This window comes from Myodes glareolus, chromosome 11 (assembly GCF_982192425.1).
Source record: "Myodes glareolus chromosome 11, mMyoGla1.1, whole genome shotgun sequence".
Taxonomy (NCBI): Eukaryota; Metazoa; Chordata; class Mammalia; order Rodentia; family Cricetidae; genus Myodes; species Myodes glareolus.
Genome location: NC_142036.1, coordinates 49675453 through 49691597, shown reverse-complemented (window position 1 = coordinate 49691597; position 16145 = coordinate 49675453). Strand labels below are relative to the sequence as shown.

The 16145-nt window shown below is 46.9% G+C and overlaps 1 long non-coding RNA gene across 1 annotated transcript; it reads left to right on the top strand.

Annotated features, from left to right (window-relative positions):
- The first annotated feature begins 7195 nt into the window (after positions 1 to 7195).
- On the top strand, positions 7196 to 15105 carry LOC146892365 (uncharacterized). Its single transcript, XR_015004329.2, has 3 exons — positions 7196 to 7287; positions 13807 to 13890; positions 15000 to 15105. It is a non-coding gene; the product is annotated as an uncharacterized LOC146892365 (long non-coding RNA).
- Positions 15106 to 16145: the final 1040 nt, after the last annotated feature.

Below are 16145 nucleotides of genomic sequence, written 5' to 3'. Positions count from 1 at the left end.
GCACGCGCGTGTGTGTGTGCATGTGCATGTGTGTGCGCACACGTTTGTGTGTGTGTGTGTGTGCATGCGTGTGTGTGCGTGCACGTGTGTGTGTGTGCGTGTGTGTGTCAGAGGTAGATGTTAGCTGTGCTCTTCTATCAAATTCCTATATAACTTACTTATTTAAAATACATTTTAAAGACTTATTTATTTTATGCATATGAGTATTTGCCTGCATGTGTCTGCATATATGTGTACCAACCACACGCATGCCTAGTGGCTGCTGACGTTTGAAGAAGACTTTGAATCCCTGGACCTAGAGTTATGGATGGTTGTGAGCCACCATGTGGATGCTGAGAACTGAACAGGAGTCCTCTGTAAGATCATCAAGTGTTGTTCGCTGCTGAACTATCTCCAGCTCCCGGAACGCTGTTTCTTTAGAGAGGTTCTTTTTACTGCATCTGGAAGTAGGTTGGGTTTATGTGACATGTGTGTGCTTCCATTCCCAGCTTTTACATATATGTTAAAGGCTCTGAACCCTGGTCCTCATGCTCATGCTGAGGAACCTGCCTGACTCCATTTTGAAGGCAGGAGTTATGCTGTATTGTTAAAAATAAGTTTCTGCTGAGCGATAGTGGCACACGCCTTTAGCCTTTAATCCCAGCACTCGGGAGGCAGAGGCAGGCGGATCTCTGTGAGTTCGAGGCCAGCCTGGTCTACAAGAGCTAGTTCCAGGACAATTTCTAAAACTACGGAAAAACTCTGTCTCGAAAAACCATAAATAAATAAATTCCTAAACCAGGTGGTGGTGGCACACACCTTTAATCCCAGCACTCAGGGAGGCAGAGGCAGGTGGGTCTCTATGAGTTCGAGGCCAGCTTGGTCTAGAGAGTGAGCTCCAGGACAGTCATAACTACACAGAAAAACCCTGTCTTTAAAACCAAAAAAGAAAGAAAGGAAAAAGAAAAGAAAAAAGATTAAAAAAGGTCTGTTTACTGAGTTGCTCTCTGTTTCCTGAACCTGACCTTTCCAATCCATGGCCTTGACTTGTTTTTGAGAACACATTTACCCTCCCTGGTCCTCCTTGAACCCTCCCTAATCACATGGTGACTACATAATGCTTTTTTGAGAGTTTTTTTTTCTGTAATTCCTTATTTTGTCTCTCTTTTGTAAATCTACTTGTGATTTTACTCCTTAAAAGGGGCCTGAGAGATGGATTTGGGGCTGCTCTCTTTAATGCAACTTAGGAGGCAGTTGCTGGCCAGCTCTTTGGTGGACCCCAGCTTCTAGGACTGGAGAGATGGCTCAGCGGTTAAGAGCACTGGCTGCTCTTCCAGAGGTCCTGAGTTCAATTCCCAGCACCCATATGGCAGCTCACAACTGCCTGTGACTCCAGTTCCAGGGCATCTGACCCTCACACCAATGAACATAAAATAATAAATTTTAAAAGAATAGAGCTCGCTTCAAATTTGGCCCAAATTGTAGCAATGGTCTTATCCTCACCGTAGGTCTTAACCCTAAGAGCTCTCCTTCAGTTCCTGCTTGAGGGGCTTTTATTGTTATTACCATTATTATTTTCCTAAGTAGAGCTGGGTGGAACTCTGACATTCTGAGATGAGCGGGAGGCAATAGTAGAGGTGGTGAGAAGCCTGGGGTTAGGCTGCACCTCTGCCTTGCGAAGAGATGCGGTGAGAATCCGTGTGTTTGTTTACGTACACATCAAGACCATTCCTTAAAGGCAACCCTGGGTTGGACGTCCCTTCTGTGACGAACACAGCAGAAGAAAAGTCCTCCCTGAAGTCCTATCTCCGAGAAATCCCACCCCAAACCACAGGAAAGCATGATAAGGAGGCTCCAGCCTTAATTATGCCATGAACTGTCACCTAGGGAAACTCAAGATGTTCCAAACCCCTGAAAGCAGTTACTGAGTTTCCATGAAAGATAGGAGGACAGCTGAGTCCCAGGACAGTGAGGAACAGCTGCCTGCTGAGAACAATAGGGGCCACCTTTAATCTGCAATTGCTTTCCACCCAGGCATGTTCATCCTCACGGACGTTTCTCTAAATGATGAGTGAATTCTGTAATAAACCATCCACTCCTGGGGTTACAAGGAGGAGCAGCGATGGTGATGAGGTGATGAGGACTGCCCTAGCCCAGCAGCTGAAGATCCTAAGGGGACAGAACTTATGGACGTTCCTGGGCCCCATGAGGCTCTGGAAGTAGCAAAAGCCCCAGAGTCATGAACAGGAAGTCTTTTTTTTTTTTTTTTTTTTTTTTTCAGAGCTGGGCTAGGGAGAGGCAGCTGAATGAAAAGTCAGTACTCTCTTACGATGCAAGGTCGAGGCTTTTGTTCCAAGCAAAAGACAGATTGTTCTTTGTCCCTCTCCAGCTAGATGATACCCATGGCCCCAGGAGGAATAACTAGTACCTGTCACAAGACACCACTGCCTTGTCACATGCCGTGCCCAGCACTAGAATGAGACTACTGACCTCTGCCCCCCTCTCCCCGACTTTCATTCTCTCCCTTTGGTGTCGCATTTCAAGACAGTCTTGGCAAATAAAATGAAACATTGATGGGCTGTTGCTATTACTATTATTATCGTTATTATTATAAGAGGAGATTTATCCTGATTCAGATAATAGATGTGTTTTGTCTTGTTTTGTTTTTTTAAAAAAGATTTGTTTTTCCCTGGTAGTGGATTGTCTTTCTTGTCATGATGGATCTCCAATGACTAATGAAAATGTGAAGATTGTTTGTTTAAAACAGAACAGAAGCTGGGGAGATGGCTCATCTATAAGGGCTCACTGTGCAAACGTGAAGATCTGAGTTTGAGCCCCAGACTCCAGGACCTGTGCAAAACCAGGCATGGTAGTCCACACCCCTTGTCCTAGTGCTGGAATACAAATGCCCTGGATTTTCTGGCTGGTAAATCTAAGTGAATCACTGAACCCCAGGGTAGCTGAGAGATCCTGATGGCTGAGACGGAAAACGCTGGGCTGTGTGATGAAATAACACATTTTAACCACCTGAGCGTCTGCTAGGGGTTAGTGGGTTTTTTGTTTTGTTTTATTTTTTTTTTCAAGACAGGGTTTGCCTATATAGCCGTGGCTGTCCTGAAACTCACTCTGTAGACCAGGCTGGCCTCGAACTCACAGAGATGTGCTTTCCTCTGCCTCCTGAGTGCTCGGATTAAAAGTATATGCCACCACAACTAATTCCTGTTATGGGTTCTTAGTCTTGTAGGAATTTGGAAACAGAACTCAGAAGGAAGCTTGAGGATGATCTAATTTGAAAGAAGGCAAAGTGGGCAGCCTCAGCTACACTCAAGGATGCAGGGGTCTTCAGGGGGGTGAACAAAAATGTCCAGGGTCAGAACAGATACCCTTGAGATCTTGAACATCTGAAGAGATGGAGCTGCTTGTGCCAACCCATTCCAAGAGTAACTAAAAGTCAGGAGGCTGGGCAGAAATGGTTCTCATGCATCCTTTCCTGACAGTGAATGGACTGAGCCTTGGCATCTCCTTGTGTTCTGTTTATGCTATGTCTCAGGCACAGCCGTATTTCACCTTGAACTGGGGCATTACAAATAAAGGTCCACCTCCTCCAACAAGGCCCCATCTTCTCCAACAAGGCTCCACCTTCTCCAACAAGGCCCCACCTCCCTCCCAATCCTTCACAAACATTTCCACTAACTGGGGATCAAGTATTTAAACATATGAGCCTATGGGGGTATTCTCATCCAAACTACCACTGCAGTCAACAAGTCCAACTGTGCTCTTTGTGGAACAGGCCCAGGTGAACTCCTAAAGAATCCTGCCTCAAACAAATAAAACAATAGTGTGCTTAGCTTGGAGGAGACAGTTCACCTGGTATGCAATCTTGAATAAGTTCACACTGAACGTTAATTTAAGCATACGGTTACGAAACTATGTACTCCAAATTAAATGTTCTCTCCTCCTGACAGGAGAAGCTCATAAAATTTAGGGAGCTGAGAAGACTTAGAAGGCTCTAGAAGCTCAGAAGGTTGCCAGACTCACAGTAGGCAGTATGGACCTGCAGGTGAGGCAACCCTCACATGGAACGGGCTGCAAGTTGGTCACTGGAGTACTTCATTCCTGTGTTCCACTTGTATCAGTCTTGTGTGATTCATGTGTCAAACTTGACAGTGTCTTCTTTTCTAACATGTATTATTGCTTTGCGCTGAGCAAAGTATTCTTGTTACTCTGAAATTCCTGTGCCTCTTTACTTCATTCTTGAATAAGATGCCTAGAGCCTGAAAAGTCACTGGCCTAGACCTCTGCCACCAGTGGTGGCTCTGTGAGTGTGTGAAGACATATTTGTTGCCACTGTTTATAGTATGACTAAATAAAAGGCATGTATAGCTGGGCATGGTGACACAGGTTTGTAATCCCAGCACTCAGGAGGCAGCGGCAGGGAAATCAAGGAGTTCAAATTAACTTTGGTTACATGACACTCTATCTCAAAAACTAAGAAGGACTAAGGAAATGGCTCTAAAGGCTTTTTGCATGCAAGTCTCATGGTCTGAATGCCGTCCTTGGAACCCTTGGAAGGGTTGAATAAAAGGTGAAACAGAAAAAAAATATAAGCAATATTTACTGAAAAGCAGCTAGTTTGTATAGTTATAAGAGTTTTTTTTTTATTACTTAAGGTGATCAGACAAGATGGCATACACTTTTAATTCCAGCACTTGAGAGGCAGAGACAGCCTGGTTTGCAAAGCGAGTTCCAGAACAACCAGGACTGTTACACAGAGAAACCCTTTCTCAAAAAACCCCCAAAAACAAAAACAAAAAAACTTACAGTCTATTTTATTTATGTATCTGTATGTGCACCTCATGCATGCACAGGTACCTGGGGAGGCCAGAGGAGGGTGTCAAGGCCCCTGAAGCTGCAGTTACACGCGGTAACATGGTGCCAGGAGCCAGACTTGAATCTCTAGAAGAGCAGCAAGCACTCTTAGCTGCGGGACCATCCCTCCTTTTGAAATTATTTTAAGCCATATGTGGGGGTGCTCACCAGCAATCCCAGAACAGGGTTGCCAGTTTGAAGGTAGCTTCCATGACATAGCAAGACTCTGCCTCAAAAATCTAAAAGATAAACAAATTCTGACCTCCCCCCCCCCATGAAGAAACATTGTATTTGCAAAGGCAACCTTAATAGAATTGTTTCCATTATGACTCAGGGTGTTTAAATATGCTCTCCCAATCTCCATAAAGGTTCCGAATCTGGCGACGTGTGCCCATATAGACAGGGACAGGCACACTGTTTTCCAGCTGGCTGGAGTCTCTCTTCCCCAGGGCAGTGTGGGGGCCCACACTAAACCCAAAAGGTGAGAAATGTTTCTACGGTGCTCAGAAACACCTCACAGTATGTGGGTTTAGTGAGGTTTACATGACATAAGCCCATTTTGCACATCACCGCAGGGATGGCTGGGCCCTTGCTGTGAATAGGGTCCTTTTCTAGAACTTTCAGGGTAGTGAAGCAAAAGAGACCTCTGGGGTGGTTCCTTTGGGGCCCCAGACTTCAAAGGAACTCTGTGAGGGCCACTTTCTCAACCCCCCCAAATCACAAGTGCAGAAGGAGACATGGAGCCCAGGGCACCACTCCTTGCTGGCATCACCGGGACAATGCACTCCAAAGCAGCATTCCCAAAGGCCTTCTCCTTCCCTAAGTTCTGAAACCATGGTGACCACAGCTTCCTCCTCTTTGATCCGGTCCCCTCTCCATAGGTCTGTATGCGAAGGTCCCTGGTGGCTGCTATTGCTACAATCTTCCATCTTATTCAGCTGATTTCCTGGGGGAAGGAGAGACTCCATCTCCCTCAACAGGCTACGGTGCCAAGGCTACAGGGGAGGGCTGGGGCCGGGACCCCAATATGTGAGTGTCCATACATGATCTGAAGCTCCTGCGAACGCCTGGAGAAAGACAGTGTAGTCGGCCCAGGTATTTCCTGGTCATGTCCACATAGGTGCCTCCTTGTGAGTTCCCACCTGAGACTACTTTCCACAAACCGGTTCTACCACCATCACAAGATCTACAGCTTGGCTCCCTGTCCATTAAAGATGGCCATTCTGGGTGAAACCTAGCCCCAACGGGCTTGAGGGTGACAGTTTGAGTTGCTCTGTGTAGGTCGGCCCTGCCTTCTGACTTCTAATTTGCCTACTCCCGGAGAGAAAGTTGAGCAAACTCGGCCTTTCTGCTTTGTGTAACACGGCCGCCCAGCACAGGAAGTGACCCTGGAAAACCAAACCTGCCCTCCCCACAACACGCAAGTAGTGTTTTAATATTTGGGTGGTTCAGTCCAGTGCCAGGTCTCTCGGAGGAGCCAGGACATAATTCCCGGTCCCTTCTTCCAAAACAAACCGAGGAGCCTTTATCCTTGAGGCCAACTTCCTCTGATGAGGTTTTCCTGGGCCTGAGGAGACCTCTGTTGGCTCACCTCGGCCCTAATTACAGGCCTCACTTGCCTCCTCTGTTTTGTGGTTTGAGCTGGAGATGTAGGTGAGGCTGATGTTCTGGCCTCGCTTCCGAGCATAGGCCTCTAAGTGGGCGTTCCCTGTAATTTCTATTCCTCCTAGCTTCTAGTCAGCCCCGGATTTACTGAAACACCAAGGTCAGGAAAGAACAGACGAAGCACGGGCTCCTTCCCAGTGTGCCACCTCCATCCTGCCTTATCAGGAAAACGAATCAGATGAAGGAGCCAATTTCCACTGTTGGCAAGCAAGCAAAGGCCTACTGCCTTGGTGATGAAGACGCCAAGAGGCCATGGCAGTTCGCAGGGTGGAGGCTGCCCTCTGCTCCCAGGGCAGACCCCTCGACTGTGGTGCACAGCTGTACGGAAGAGGACAACACTCACCCCAGGAGGAGGCACGTGGTAAATTGAATCTGTCACATATTCAATGACTCAAGGCCATTGCAGGGGAACAAAATGAAGAGGGCCGTTCAGCTGACCCCTACCATCCCCACCCCATCCCCCACATCCGTGTCGTTTTGTATCTCAGGCTGGCCAATCTCAACTGAAGTTCTCTCTTTGAAGATGTCTCTGGTTTGTGTCAAGTTGACCAAAAACGACCCAATCAGTGATGAGGTATTTAGGTGGAAGGGACAGGAGACGGTAGCGCTGCTCGTGCTTCGTAAAGGCGCGGGCATGCTGACCACTCCCAGGCCCTACTGCTGGCACCCCTCCTTTACTTCCGGGGTTCTTCCAGACTCTCCCTCAGCTCGTTAAACCAAGGAAGACAGTCTCGTCAGGCTGTAGAGCTCCAAGAGCAGTTCTAGACTCCACAGGTAAAGAAACCTTTAAATTTCATCATCGCCCTTGCCCCCACCCCGGGCATGCACGAACAGGCACGGAACTCAGACTGGCTGAATGCATTGGTCGGAGTGGGGCGGGCACAGAGCCCAAAGCGAGTCAGAAGGGAAGGAGTAAGGTAGGAGAGACCTGGATAGCAGCCAAGGATCGGTGATCAGCGTGCGGCTGGTGTGAGGGTCAGGCGAGATCGCTGTTTGTCAGGCAAGGGTAAGCAGCTGGAAGGAATGAATCAGGAGCTGTAACTCAGTGCTAGCTCACAGCATGGTAACAGTGTTTGTTACAGCGAGATAACATAGAAAGGGGATATGTTGGATTGGGCTCACAGTTTTGGAGCATTCAGTTCCAACCCCGTGGCTTTGGTGCATGGGATAAGACTCCAGAACTGGGCATATAAACAAGAGAGGGGTGCGAGCCCTGACAGTGTGGTTCCCTGTTCTCAGTGCCTTAAATCTCCCCACTACCCCCACTTCCTAAATGATTCAAGTATCTTCAAATAATGCCAAACCGGTTTTTTTTTTTTACATTTGTATATATGCCTAACCAAACATTTGATTTGTGTGTGTGTGTGTGTGTGTGTGTGTGTGTGAAAGTGGGAACGTGCATGCTTTGGAGGTTACAAGACATCTAAGAATTGTTCTCTCTTTCTACTTTGTGAGGCCTGGGGGCTGAGCCTAGGTTGTCAGCTTTGGCAGCAAATCCCTTTACCAGCTCAATACCTCACTCGTCCTGAGGACCAACTTTTTAACCACAGGACTTGGGACATTCTGAATCTAACTGCGGCATTCCCCAGCCTGAGTTCTTTGAATTAGCACACTGTACCTTCCCATACCGCCTCAGCAATGTGAGGTTTCATACTGAAAAACTGGAGGGTGGGGGACCAGAGAGATGGCTCATTGGTTAAGAACACATATTGCTCTTGCAGAGAGAGTAGAATCCAAGTTTGGATTCCAGCACCCACATGATGACTCACAACTATCCGTGACTTCAGCTTCAGGAGATCTGAAGTCCCCTTTACATCCATTCCGAACTCTGTGGGCACCGGGCATGCACATAGCGCACACACATCCATGCAGGTGAAGCACTCACGCACATAACATGAAATAATCCAAAGAGTGGTAGAAAATCCGTAAGTGGAAACAGCTCCAGGGCTTTGTGAGAGCCTGGCTTGACTCTCAGATTAGAGCTGAGGGAAGCTGACACTGTAGGAAACACAGCTCAGATCTGCTCGGAGGGAAGAGTAAAGGATGGCAGCTGAAGGGCTGGGAAGATGGTTCAGTGGTGAAGAGTGTGCACTGCTCTCCAAGAGGGCCAGAGTGCTTCCCAGCACCCACGGTAGATGGCTCACTTTCCAGCTCCAGGGCATCCGGTACCCTCACGGGTTTTGCCAGCACCTACACTCACGTGCACATATTTGTTGGAGCCCATGTGGCTCCAATACAAATATCTATTTTCCCTAACTGGACTGGTATGGAGGCGCAAGGAATAACCAGACACAGCTTACACCATTATTGCGGAAAAGGGCAACTCAGGCTTCTTCCTCCTGAAGATCTCCCCTTTATTCTCCAAACATCTTTTATACCAATACATAAACTGGGCGGGAAAATACATCATCATTCTGTCACCTAGGCAACCAGGTGAATGGCCTTTTGTCACATCCGCATCTACCTGTCTGCTAGCTGTCACGTAGGCTTGAATTAGCATCTCTATAAGGCATCCTCTAAATTACAAAGAAAGGGAGCAGCCAACATCCTGACCTTTGTCAGGCAGAGACGGCCTGTCTGCAGGACTACATGATCACTTCAGATGGCCCAATGGCTTCCGAGCCTGGCTGCTACACCATAAAGAAATATGGGCCTATACATATTCACATCCTTCATCACCACGCCCATACCTTCTCATGCATAATTAACATAAAGTAAAAAATATTTTTAGCCGGGTGGTGGTGGCACACACCTTTAAACTCAGCACTCAGGAACTAGAGGCAGGTGGATCTCTGTGAGTTCGAGGCCAGCCTGGTCTACAAGAGCTAGATCCAGGACATACACATATATATTTTTTAAAATAGCAAATGAACAAGGTATGATGTGTCATTAACCCTGTAATCTCAGTACATGGGAGGCAGAGGCAGGAGGATCATGAGTTCAAAACCATCATTGGCTACGTGAGACACGGTCAAGAAGCGGGGGCAGGACTCTGGAGAGATGGCTCAGATATGCTGTTTCTGCAGGAGACCTGGATTTCATTCCCAGGACCTACATGGTTGCTAACAAATTTGAAAGAACAAAACAAATAGAAACTAGGGGAGGAATACTTGGTGTAGTTCCCTGAGCTGCAGCCAGTTAGCTGCCCGTCACACAGGCACAGCTATCACGTGGTGGACCTGGCACTCGCTGGCAGCACCAGAAGGGATGTATGTGAAGCATGGTGCCGGGAAAACCCATGGTAATACCGTGTAATACCGTGGTAGAGAGGGAAAGCAGAACTTGAAACAAACCTTCACGCCGATGTCAGTGGATTTTGATAAGATTGTCATGACAGTTCAGTCGGGAAGGAGTGAGTCCACACAGTCATTGAGCCAAGAAACAACTGGATGCCAACATATAAGAGAGAGAACTTAGATTTCTACTTCACACAACACAGCAGAATTAAAGCCCGGTCTTGGTATCTTTCTGATCCTGTGATAAAGCACTCTCAAGTGAGCAATGGACAGGGAGAGACTGTTCATTCCCATCCCCAGCTTGAGGCATCAGCCATCTTGTCTGGAAATTCAAGGCAGTAGGAACCCGAGGCACCTGGTCACGGCATGTCGGCAGGCGGGGGAGAGCAATGGAAGCATGCTGGCATGAGTTTGCCGTCTCCCCTCTTGCACAATCCAGGATCCTCTGCTGAGGGAATGGTGCCACCCACAGTGGGCAGGTCATCCCACCTCAATTAGCAAAATCAATATAATCCCACACAGACAAGTCCAGGCCCATCTCCCAGGTGAGTTCACAGTCTGTCAAAATGACGAAGCTAACAACCACATGCATATTGTGAATCTAAATGCAATGTCGGAAATTAGGAATTCCATAGAAGGAAACAGTTATAAATTTTTCTGATTTTGGTTTATGTATTAATTATTCCTATGATATGATTCTGAAGCACAAGTAACCAAAAAAATGAATAAACAACAAAAACAACAAAAAACCCGAGGCCTGATCCAAATAATTTTTTGAGGCCAGCCTGGTCTACCTAGTGAGTTCCAGGTCAGTCAGGGCTACACATCTCAAAACAAACAAACAAACAAGAAAACAAACAAAGTAACAATGTGTGTATGTGTGTGTGTGTGTATGTGTGTGCACGTGTGTGTGTTTAAAAGGGTACCATTGGTGTCTTTGGGTAATTACTAGCAAGATGGAGCAGAAACAGAAGTGTTTGCAGCCAAGCCTGATCAGTTGAGTTAGATCCCCAGGACCCATACGGGGGAAGGAGAGAACCCACTCCTACAGGCTGTCCTCTGACCTCATCCCTGAGCCACGGCACAGGAATCCCACAAATACAAACATAGAATCATTTGATGTACTTTAAAATGGATATCAATAAAATTTGAAGACAGCCAATAGAAACAAAGAAAATATTTGCAAAATAAATGCAGAATGAGATTTACGTTGAGATGCCTGAAAACCACAGGGGGAAAGAAAAATAACCAAATTTAAAATGGGCAGAGACAGGGCTGAGCTTTAGCTCAAGGGTATAGGAGGCCCTTAAGACACTTGAGACTCTAGGTTCAATCCCCAACGTGCACACGCACACACACACACACACACACACACACACGCACAACCTGTGCATAGAAGGAAAACGATAGAAGGAGCACGTGTAAGCTTTGTGACAGTTATTCCCTGGGCAGTCCCAAGTCTCTGCTGTGTTTGCATTTGATCTTGAGTGTCTGAGTCACTGCTGAACCTGAGCCAGCTTTTGTCTCCTCTCTCCAGCTTTCTTCTGTGATGATTTCCCTAAGCTGACATCAGCTTGTGGCACAGGCCTGCCTAGGACATTGGATGAGTGAAAAAGGGACGAGAAGGAGGTATACACACACACACACACACACACACACACACACACACACACACATACACGCCACTAGAAGGTCTTGCTCTCTGGCATTCCTACAGTGTCATCTAAGCATACAAGGCCCTTTGAAATGCTATAGCTCCCCACCGCAGAAAATACTCCCACAGTTTAGTGACTAAATGCGACCTCTGTGAGTCCTCATGCTGCAGAGTGAAGGGCCAGAGACCAGGTATCACCGCACCAGTGCCAGGCTGTGTTCTAGGTGCTTCCCTCATGTTAACTTATTTACCAGACAGGCCAACTTGCAGGTACTTTGATCTGTCCCGTTTTATAGTTAGGAAGTAAGAGCAGCAAGAGGTCCAATGATTGCCCCCAAGAGGTCCCACTGCTAGGAGGTGGTAAAGGCAGCTTGGTCCACGGTTGTTCCATCATCACCACACATTTAGAATCTTGACAAGGCAACAGGGAGCACAGCACAGCTTTATTGTGTCCCTAGATACAAAAGCCACTTAAATTTGCCCTGTCAGGAGTATTGGAAACCTACCTAAAGCTGGGCCATTTCAGTTCTGGGACTGAGGAGATTGGAGTCTGAAAACTGTCCAGAACCCTTCTCCAGAAAAGTAAATACTTGCATATGTAATTCTCTGGTCTGTGGGTCCCCTGGAGTCCACAACAGGTTTGAGCACTTAGAGAGAAAGAACCCCGGGTTTCCAGCTGTGGCTGAGTCTGAAGAGGGAAGCTGGCCTGCGTAGGACAGTCTGACAGTAAGGCCAAGAAAAGCCAAGAGAGGCCAGGAGGCCAGGACCGGGCTCCGCCGAGCACAACTGTTTCCTGAGTTTCCTCCGCCAGCTCTGCAGAGACGAATGCGCTCCCTCTAGCTCTAAATCATCCTTTCCTATTTCTTTACATTTTTTTTCCCAAGAAAAGAAAGGCTTTATTGGGAAGGATTCGCCAGCATAGTATAAATCAGGAGACACTCAAAACAGACCTAAAGGAGCTGCAGAGTCCTAGAGACAGGGGGCTATAAATACAGACAGTTTCCAGTGTCCCTAACGGAGGGATGTAAACTCAACTTCAGAAAAAAGAACAGATTGAAATCAACAACTGCTCATGGCAGAGGCGGATTACAAACCAAGCCACAGGATACACAGCGTACTTCTTTTCAATCTCTCTTTACCAATCTTGTCTATACTCTATGGCAATATCATTTATGTATACAATGTGTCTTGCTCATATCCCATGTACCCCCATCTCCCACACCTCCTGACAAGTTTCCTTCCCTCCTTCCTATGCCCCCATACACACTGAGTCCAACTAGTGCTGTCTGCTGAGACACTGACTGCCGTTTCATGACTTGATCGTGTGCAGGTGACCGTAATTATATTGTCTATTTAAAGAGAAGCAAATGGGACTGGAAGGATGGCTCAGTGGTAAAGAGTGTTTACTGTTCTCTCAGAAGATCTGAGTTCGTTCCCAGCGCCCGCATTGCTCACAACCGTCGGCAACTCCAGTTCCAGGGAGTCTGGTGCCCTCTTCTGGCATTTGTGTGGCACGCACGTGCACATACACATACACACACACACACACACACTCAGCCAAAACACGCAAAGAACAAAAGCTTTAAATGAAAAGCCTGACAGAAAAAGTCACGTCTCTCCCCCAAGCCCTTTATGGTTAACTTATTTGTTGTTGTTGTTGCGGTTTGGTGTGGTTGTTTTTTGAGACAGGGTCTCACTACCTAGGCCTAGCTGTCCTGGACTATGTAGACTAGACTGGCCTCGCACTCACAGAGTTCCACGCATATCTGCCTCTTGAGTGCTGGACTAAAGGCGTGTGCCACCACACCTGAATCTTTAAGGCGAGCTTCTTTGTTCTGTTAGTACCACCGTTAAATAATATGCTTAATTTTTATCACCCATGTGACCAACCCCATCTCTTCTTCCCTTTCTTTCTTTCTCTTTCCTTTCTTCTTTTTCTTCCTTTCTTTTTTCGAGGCAGGGTCTCATGGAGTCCAGGGTAACCTCAGATTTACTGTGTCTGAAGACAGTCTTGAACCCCTGGATCTTCCTGCTTCTCTCTTCTGCATGGTGAAATTACAGGCATACACCGCCATGTTCGGTTTTCCTGTGGTGCTCTGGAATTGAACCCCAAGGAGTGGTACCAAGTGAGCCACAGCCTTATCTCAATTTCTTGGTGGTTGAATTAGCATCTTTCTGCTTATTATATCAGTAAACACCGTAACTTTGAAACACACACACACACACACACTCAAGTCTCTGCTCATTTACCTTAAGTCAATACGCGAAGGAGCGGGCTCATCATGGCATTTTCATCTGCAGGTGGCCTGACACTTTGCTCTCGTTCGTCCTTTCTCTCACTGCTTCCTGCACTTCTCCCCTTCTGCCATTCAGCTTCAGACAATTTCTCTTGTTCCTCTGCAGTGCGAAGGACAGGATGGAGGCTTGAGAAAGCCATACCTTGCCCAGGCCACAGTGGGTGAATGGAAGAGTTGACTACAACCTCGGGTCAGTCTCAAGTCCCTCAAACCTCTACAGCACACGGTGTAATCTCCAAGGCCTGGAAACATTTATCCTGGCTCCTCTTGTGGAAGTGGGGTCACCTGCTATTTTTATAACTGTTACTATATACAGTGAGCTGCTGCCCCGAGAGCTGAACTGTGTTAGGGATCCGAACACCTGTTATCTGGTTCTGAAGAGAGACTTACACATGGGTTGCAGAGCGCTAGAAGTCTGAGCCGTTTGAGTTCTATCCTCTTGCTGCCTAGAGCAGGGCTGAAAGAGTCCCTCTAGTGTATTTACGGTATTCTGAAAGAGTCCCTTAGTGTATTTATTTACGGTATTTAATGGGATTGTTAGGGGAAAGCCAGCTCCAAGGTTTCCTCTTCAGTACTGTTACCCCATAGTAATGAAACACACTAAAGGCATTGAAGTGAGGGGGAAGACAGGGCAAGTCTTGGGGTACCACCTCCTTGTCCCCCTCTCTGTGACATTGTGAAGGCCTGGATTTGTTCTCAATGCTCATTGGTGGTTTAAATTCCACATCAGATCTGGTCCCCACTGAAATACTCGCCTCTCAAGCCTTTCAGTTATCCTATTTTTTCAGAACACGGAGTCCACAGTCCGTGCTAAGATCCGCAGAATGGTATGCTGGGAATGCTTAACAAGGGGCTGTCCTTGGGCCTGACAACACCACGCCCACCAGTTTCTCTGGGTTGAGCACTTTCATTGTAGATGATTTCCAGAAACCAGCCTGACTTCACTGAGCAGCGAGTCAAGAAGAGAGGTGCATAGAGGAGCATGATCCAGTTTTCCCACTGGTGGATGCTGCAGACAGAAATAGCCTTGAAGTGTAGGCAAAAGGAAAATATACTAAGGCAATTAGGAAGCAATGAATATGTTAGTATTCATTGCTTGAAAACTAGGCACAGTGACACATACTTGTGACTCAGCCCTTGTGAGACAGAAGCAGGAGAATCACAAGGTGGAAGTCAATAGCAAGCTTGAGGCTAGTATGGGATATATAAATTAGTCTGTCTAATTTCCCTCTTCAAAAAAAAGGGGGGGGGGCTGGAGAGATGGCTCAGTGGTTAAGAGCATTTTCTGCTCTTCCAAAGGTCCTGAGTTCAATTCCCGGCAACCACATGGTGGATCACGAGCATCTATAATGACATCTGGTGCCCTCTTCTGGCCTGCAGACATACACACAGACAGAATACTGTATACATAAATAAATAAATAAATATTTTTATTAAAAAAAAAGACAAAAGGTTGTGTGTTTGTCTTTATCCTTTAGTCCTTGAGTTTGCATGTGGGGCCTCACACACACCAAGCATGTACTCTACTTCTGAGCTACCCCAGCCTCTATAATTTCACTTTTAATTGTGACCTCGTTTGACAACTGGCTCCCAAATGTTTAGATTCCATAGCCAGCTCTCAAGAGCGGACACCCACGAGCTCCAGCATTCCACTGCTCCTGTGTTTGCCATAGCAGCCTGCTGCTAGAGCTAATGAGGAGGGGAGACAGGTCGGAAGGCAGTGACTAGCCTGGAAATGGTAAAATGTGGGCTCTGGTCACAAGGAGAGAGCTGCCTGCCCAAGACAAGTCCTCTAGGAGATTTAAGACTTGTGTTTTGGGGAGTTACAGGGTGGGGTTTGTTGTCTCGGTGTCCTTTTGTTGTTTTTGTTGCTTGTTTGTTTGTTGTTTGTTAAGGTATGACATAGTAGTCAATGTTCTATAGAGGAACAGAAACGGTAGAGTGGATATATTTTTAAAGGATATTTATTGTTAGGCATTGTATTCCACACTTTGAATCCCAGCACTTGGGAGGCACAAACAGATGGATCTCTGTGAGTTTGAGGTGTACACACAGAGTTCCAGGTATATTAAGGTTAGATAATGAGATCCTGTCTCATGAAAGGGAAGGGAGACTATTAGATTGTCTGAGTAGTCTGATTAACACCAGAGAGGCTCAGAACCTGCTAGCTGCTCGGTCCACGTGGCGGGATGTCTCAGCAGTCCTGATCTGGAGGTTTTTTTTAGAGTTGCTGATCTTCAGTCTATATTGGAAGCCTGGAGAAGCTGGTTTTGGTATTAGGAAAGGAAAGCTGCCATTGCATCAACAGAAAGAAGAGCTTGCCAGGAAGCATAAAGGCACGCGGGCAAAGAGCAAAGATGTCCTTCTTCCATGTCCTTTAGTCTGAGCTGCCACCGGAAGGTGCTGTCCACATTTAAGGTGGATCTTCCCACCTTAACTAATCCA